The following is a 7,717-nucleotide window of genomic DNA, read 5'->3' as shown; positions in this document are numbered from 1 at the left end:
CTGGCAGCTACAGAGAGGAGCAAACAGAGTCACTTGGAAAGTAAAAGATGCCTATCACCTCACTCTCACTGAGGACCACTCTGTTGACCTTGCTAACAATGAGCAGCCTCTTCAAACAAAAGAGCCTGCTCCGGTCAGAATACAGGCTCTCCGCTGGCCCTGCATCAGGGGCCTCGGTTGACCAGAACTCTCCATCTTTGTGAGGTGGCCTATCACTGAGCTCACTTGGGAGATGCAGGTCCCGACCCCATTACCTTGTCTCATTCACCATCAAGAGAAGCTCCTCTCACCCACTGAGCTGCTGGAGATGCGACATCTACACGCTAAGGGCAGCCTCGTGGAACTTTCAGCCTAGCCTCTTTGTCTCACAGGCTGACCAGTACTCTCACATAAATAACCGCTCGGTTTCTGCTTGTCCCAGCTCAGGGGGTCCTAGAAGCGAAAACGCTTCCCGTCTTACCTTATGTCTGTTGCTCAGAACTCTGAGTTTGGCTTTCTTAGTTTAGTTAGGTCTCCTGGACCTCAGACGTGGGGCCATTCCAGAAAAACGGGAAAGCCTTAGGAAATAATGAACCAGCGTAGCTGGGGAACCAGCCTCCTTTACTGTCTTCAACGTTTCCAGTTGATAACTGAGAATCTCATGTGACACACAGGTGACAGGTGTAAGTCACGAGGTGGTGCCGAATCACAGCCCTCCTGCTCATGGGAAAGTGGGCTCTGATCCTACCACTACTTAAGGTGAGACCCCGAGCAAATACTTAATTTCACCCAACTTCAATTTCATTGTTTGAAACAAAAATGATGAAGCCTGTTTCAATTCTCGGTACTGTTTCCTGGGCCAAATTAAAGAAGAGGTAATAATACATTTTCCCTAAAGGGAACATATGGCCTATGAAGCAATCCCAAGGAATCACAAGGTTGGTCATCACCATCACCACAAACCTGCTCTGTAGCCTTTCAGCTGCTCTAAGGACAAGGGCCGTGCTGACCTCCGTGTGCCGCCAGCTACTTTCCCAAAGGATGCTCGACCGTTTTGAAACCATTCCCTGTGTCTTGGTCTGTTGCATTCCCCATTGAATGGCCTGTGCCCTGCCTCACCAGCAGTTATCAGCTCTCAGCTTTGTTTGTAAGCTTCTAATTCCACTTATTTTCCTTTTACTGTATATTGATGTCAACCTATAAATATTTATTGAGCACCTACTATATGTGTTAGACCCCTCACTAGTTCTTTGGAACGCAAAGAAGACTAAGGCACTGCCCATGAACTAAAGGAATTTACAAGTGCTCTCAGGGACAGGAAAGGGAAGGGAAAGAAACACAGGAGGTTCCCTGGGATATCCTCAAGGGCCACAACCGGGAATAGCTCCCATTTACGCTGTATCTGTGAAGATCCGGCACATAACCCCAATAGGGCGATAAAAGAATCCGGGAAATGTGTCCTTCCTGTGTGCCCAGGAAGAAGAAACATGGGACAGAATGCACGGGCCACTTCACACTATCTCTGCTGTGTGGTCCTCTTGTAAATCGTGATGTTGGTGCGGGCGTGTGCACGGTGCTAGGGGCGCGGGGAGGATCACCGTCATTGAAATCTGCCGTGAGCCTGGGGAAGGGGACGTGACAGCAGAGCCTGGAAAGCTGAGTACACCTTTCTAGAGGAGCCAAACAGAGGAAGAAGACTTCACGGGGGGAATCGAGTGAGGTCATTGTTGAGGCACGGAGATGCATATGCTTCTGGGGAGAACAGCAGATTTATTAAAAGGAATGGTGCAGCTTTACAAAATATGGCAAAATATAGAACTGGAAAGATAGGTTGAAAGTAGATTTCTAAGGCTCGCGAATACCAGGTTAGAATTTAAATTCGTTTTATCATGCCATGGGAAGCTATTCAATATTTTTAATGAGAAACGTTGACATAATTTGAAAAGAAAAGGTCTCCCGATGGCAAAATACAGCGGAAGTTGTAGTGTGCGGGACTAATTAAGAGATGAGCAAGACCGGTGGTTTTCACACTAGAATTTCCTGAGGAGCTTTAAAAATACAGATGTAAAGGCCCTCTCCTCTCCAGTTCAATCAGAATTTCTGGAACAAGGCCTGTATTTTTCAGAGCTGCCTAGGTAATGCTCATGGAGAGCCTGGACTGAGAGTCACTGGTGTATAGCAAAGTATAAATGCTTTAAGGGCAGTCTTGCTTATTAAACATTTTAAAACTCTGACTTTGGCAAATAATAAGATGACATGGTAATTTAATTGACTGATGGGTGGATACTTCTGGTCCTGAGTAGAATTTGTCTCACGCAGGCTGATGTAAAGTCTTGGTTGGTCTCCATTCACAGGAGTAATTGACTCGGGACAGCAGTTTTTCCTGGATGAGGGGAGACTTCCTATGGCCAAACCCCGTGCCAGGCACTGTCCCACAGTATTGATGTCATCCTTAAATGTTCCTTATGCACACGTTAGATGCTGTTAGGTATAGGATTCATTAGCACTATTTAAGCACCTTCTAAAGTCATGTCTGTTTTGAAATATCTCCTTCAATAACATAAAGACTCATCAACCTATCTCCAAATCATTCTGATGCTTCCACTTTTTCACACCTTCTCCCTCTAGGAATTAGTGGGGCCCTTCTACTCACATCCTTGACCTCTGCCCCAGGTTCTGAGATCCCCACCCTCCTGGTCACCACCTTCCTATTCATGGTAGAATGAATGTCCCCCTTCCCCGGGGTGATCACATCGAGAAGAGCAGACACGCATGTTCCCCTTAGGAATGGGGTCCTCTAAATCTGGGGCACACTCTGGAGACTTTAAGCAGGGGAGACCTAGGTGTTATTGAAGTGTGCCTTTTCTCTGCGGATGCCCCTTATGTCTTGAACTCTCTGTATGGTCCATCACAGGCCCCGAGTTCACGTGAAGTTCTAAACTGTTCCCAGTATCCACGTTCACCATCTGGTCCTGGAGGGTCCCCTCTCGGCAGCTGGACCCATTTGCGGGGAGTCTGTGCTTTTCCTCCATCCAAAGCAGTATCCCTAAGGAGTTCTTAGCGGGGGGAGCTGCGGCGCGCCCCGGCTTTAAATAATGAAATTCTCCGGAGCCTCTCCACGTTCACATTCACAGTCACGAAGGAATCCAGCCTCTATGGTGCCATGCGGTCTCATGACCTGGGCGGTGCCCCCGCGCTAGGCCGCTGTGCCCTGGTGCGCCTCCGAGCGCCTGCAGTCCGCACAGCAAATGCCGGGCTTCCAGTCACCCACTCCCCGCCGCGCACACGCCCCGTGCGCGCACCGGCTGCAGGGACCGTCAGCAGGAGCCTCTGGGATCCCTGCGGGCGCCCCACGGGCGCACCGGCCTCCGGGATCCCCATGGGCGCCCCACGCGCGCACCGGCCTCCGGGATCCCCGTGGGCACCCCATGCGCGCACGGGCTGCCCTGATCGTCGGCAGGCGTCTCCAGGATCCCCATGGACGCCCCTACCCAACGCGCGCACCGGCTGCCGGGACTGTCAGCAGGAGCCTCCGGGATCCCCGCGGACGCCCCACGCGCGCACCGGCTGCCCCGACCGTCGGCAGGCATCTCCGGGTTCCCCAGGGCCAACGGGAGAAGGAAAATTCGGTAATGCCCCCGGTCCGGTCCCAGCTGTATTTCTCGAGGAACACATCAGCCTCTTCCGCGAGGCTATTGTGTGTGTCTTAAACGTTACCTGGTCACTCCATTTCTTACCTAAATTTCTGTCACTGATCTCCAGGGAACTGTATTCGGTTTATAGAAACGGCCACCTCCTTAGGAAGATGACACCGGATGCAGCTCGGCGGCAGAATTTGTCGCTGTGTTTGCGCTCAACAGCTCCTGACTGGTGGGTCCCCTTCTCTCGGGCTCTTCCACGCTGGTGGGAGCGTGGGATGCGGAGAGAACTGCAGCTGTTCGGCCTGGGGGGCTTTGCAGAGGTAGCTCAGGGACCCTGCTGGAGCCAGAGGAGGCCCACCGGCTGGCCCCCGGCTGACCAGCTGGAGATGGAGCTGCTGGAGATTTTGACTACGGTTAGTCAACATCTTATGGGTGTTCAGGTCCCAGTCTTGAGAAAACGTGAGTGGAATACAAATCCTTGACATCACCCTTAACATCTCTTGTAATTTTTCGACACTGCTTTCAAAGTGAAAAATTTCCTCCTCACAGGAGTGCGAAGCTGCCATGTGCGAAGCCGCGTGTTCCCATTTGCGTATCAGGCCCAGGAGGCTTTTCTAGCCTCAGCTCTTCTGTTCGCTGTTTCAGGCAGAAGAAAGAAAAGGCGGAGCTTTTCCAGTTTGGTGCAAATTAGACCTCTGATATGCAAAGAAGAGAAAGAGCAAGTTTTCCCTTTGCCCTAAGCTGAGCGTGACTTCGAATGACACAGCGAGAGCTTGGACCGAGCGAGAGGCTAATATGTCCACCCATCACCCCTTTGAAGTAACCTTGGAGTGCTTGGATGCTAAGTACTTTGTATCTCACTTCAGCGGTGAGCCTCCTGCGTTCAGAGATGTTGAGCCCTGGAAAGGACTGTATGGGTCTCATCTAGGGCATCCCAGGCGATGGAGCATCATCTCCGCAGGGTTGCTCAGCCGGTGACCGCCACCGGCTCTGCTCTCCATGAGGTGGGCTTGTCGACGCTTGCCTGGGTGACACCCGACCCGTGACTCAGGGACCAGAAGTGCCATTCCACCACCACCTCATGTATCTACGTCCACCCAAATAAAGCCTACACTTCTCTTGATCTTGACGGTTACTCTAAGGGAAGCAGGCTGAGGCCAGAACGGGTAGGGCTTCCCCAAGGTTGTATGGAAAGTTGGCAGCAGACTTGAGATACAAACCTAGGGCTCTGATTCTTCGCTCAGAGCTTACTCTGCACTCATATAAAGTGCCCATGGGTACTGCCCGGGCCCAGGGGTGCCGCCGTGACCACGCAAGAGAAAGAAGGAGAGCTCTCTGCTTTCAGGGACTCTGTACCCCAGCAGCACACTCAGACATCACCCACAGGTGACGACCAGCAGCGGTGAAGAGGATTAGAACAGCTGAAATGAGCTGATTTATTTTTTGAATCCTCTCACTTCCCCGTAAGGAAGGGAAGGTTCTGCATATGTTTTTCTGACAGACATCTAGACAAAGTATCCAGTTAGTGAAATACAATCCTAGCAACTCAAGTGCCAAGAAAGACAATGGTTTCCAGGACATTTAAGTGGCTGCTTAATTGATCCAGTTTACTGGACACCTTTGATGTGTCACACACGGTCTTAGGCTTTAGGAAGTTAAAGGTAAGAAAGACAGCATCTGTCGGGCCTCTAGGGCCCAGGGCAGAGCAGGGGAGGGTCCTGTGAATGGAAGGGAGACTAGAGTGAAATGTCACTGTGGGCATTAGAGGTCCGTAGGGGATGGTCTGACCCTGTCCGTGACAGCTCAGTGCAGGAGGTGGGGGGCAGGGGGACAAGGAAGGCTTTGTGAGGTGGCATTCGGGCTCCTTGGAAGGATGTGTGGCCGCTCACCAAACAGAGAAGGGGGCATGTGCTCGAGTTGGCCTTCAAATGGAGTGAGCAGCGTGAGGTATGCTCCCAGCCCTCAGTGTGGTTGGAGTTCTGTTCGAAACCCAACTGTGCATGTTCCGCGGGTGAGGAAGACAGACCAGGGGAGCAGCCTCTTCTCAGCGGTCCGGGGGTCCCATGCTTAGTGCTTAGGAGCACAGTCCCTGGAGCCAGACTCCCCTCAGTTACGTTCTTAGCTTTGTCCCCTAAAATTTTCTCTTACTTTTCTCACCTTTAAATTGTGCACAGAAGAATAAGATTTTTGTAAGAGTTAAGTGAATGAATGAAGTACTTAGCAGAGTTCCTAGCACATACTCGACGCATGTTACAGCGATTCTTGCCTGGACCATGGGGAGAGTTCCTCGTCTTAAGTGCTTCTGTTCACAGAGCGCAGGTCTCTTCTCTTGGAGCCCTGAAGGGGAGGGCGCTGATGGAGAGACCACGGCTCAGTCGATGCTCCCTGTTGGGGGAAATGGCAGGAACCTTTCTTGTCCCTGGAAACAGTGATGTCACGCCTGGGATGGGGACGGAGGGGGTTGGAACGTGTAATTTCCCTTCCCCGTTTCATTTTAGCTCAGTTTTTACCAACATCTATTTACAATGCATAAAATAGCTCAGATGTGTGGGCAGCCCGGCGCCCCCAGAAGGACGTTTGGTAAATGACAGGTCTCACTCGTTAGCTCCTCTCCAATGGAGGCAGGGACCAGCTGTCCCTGCGCTCCAGGTCCTTCTCAGCCCCTCCTGAGTTTTCGTTCGGTTTGGTCTGTGGGCTTCTTGTCCCACCTCCTACTAGTTTTGGTCCATAAAAAGTAAGATGCTTTCTGTCAGTTTGTCAGAGCCCTGGCCTCCTTGGCTGGAGAATAAAACTATAGTTTTCGGTTGCCACCCAAAGCCCACCTCGGGTCCCCCCAGCTGGACCGGCACAGAGCTCCTCACTCACAGCCCCCCATCCAGTCCCCCTTCCTGGGCTCCTTCTCGCCTTCCTCCCCAGCATCACCATCCAGGGTACCAACCCACTCGACAGACCAAAAGCACATTCTACAAAAATTCTATTGACAGTAATCTCCCTGTATCTCATAATTTACATTAGATGGAACTATTTGTCCTTAATTTTTTTGAAGATTTATTTATTTTAGAGAGAGACAGCATGAGAGGGAGGGGCAGAGGGAGGAAGCAAGAATCTCAAGCAGACTCCCCACTGAGCGCGGAGCCTGACACGAGGCTTGACCTCACGACCCTGAGACTGTGACCTGAGTGGAAATCAAGAGCTGGATGCTTGACCCACTGAGACACCCAGGCGCCCCTACTTGTCCTTATTTTTTAAGTTTTTCATAAACGAAAGGAGTACAAATTATTTTTTGAAGGAAATAAAATTTACTTTCTACCAATGATAATGTCTTTCTCTGGGCAGGACACAGGACAGCCTGATCACCCAGCTTCCCTTGATGAGTTGCCAACTCCCCCCTCACCTTTGGTCCCTGGCCCCTGGCTCTTCTCAGATGACTTTTAACAGGATCATTAGCATCTCCACAAATTCGATGCTTGGTCTCAGCCATTTGTGGATGTGATTCTAAATCAATATCTGATGTTTGGAAGATGGAATATTTATCCTTTCAGAGGATTTTAAGCCATGTTTATAGGAGATTGGATGACTGTGGAAATAACACAACTGGGTTCCACCAGCAACACAGAAGTGCGGGGTAACCCTATGGAGGTGGTCTGGAGAGACAGCCCTGCTTGGTGCTTTATAAGAAGCCGACCAGTCTGTTTTCCTGAAAATGCTACAGGAACTACAGCACAAAAGCCCCCATATCCCCACAACTTGACTTTTTTTGACTTACCTGTTGTCATGAGACGGTTTGGAGGGTGTGGTGGTAATTCGGGCGAACGTCATGAGAGCCTGGACTGGCGCAGGATGGAAAGGAGAGGTGGGGTAGGAGAAATCTCCGACAGAGCAGTGATTCCTAAAGCGTGGCCCCATGACCAGCAACGTCAGCCTCACCTGGGAACCGGTTCAAGAGTTAGTGATTGGCTTTCATCGCAGACCCCGGGAATCACAACTCCGGGGGAGGGCCCATCGTGCTGGTTTACCAGGCCCTGCAGGTGATTCCGATGCTTCCTGATGTTGGAGGCCCACCCTTCAGCTTGATTTACAGGATGTGGACTTGTCTT

Source organism: Leptonychotes weddellii, chromosome 11 (genome assembly GCF_054177405.1).
Source record: "Leptonychotes weddellii isolate Sample4059 chromosome 11, ASM5417740v2, whole genome shotgun sequence".
Taxonomy (NCBI): domain Eukaryota; kingdom Metazoa; phylum Chordata; class Mammalia; order Carnivora; family Phocidae; genus Leptonychotes; species Leptonychotes weddellii.
Note: the sequence above shows the minus strand (reverse complement) of the source record.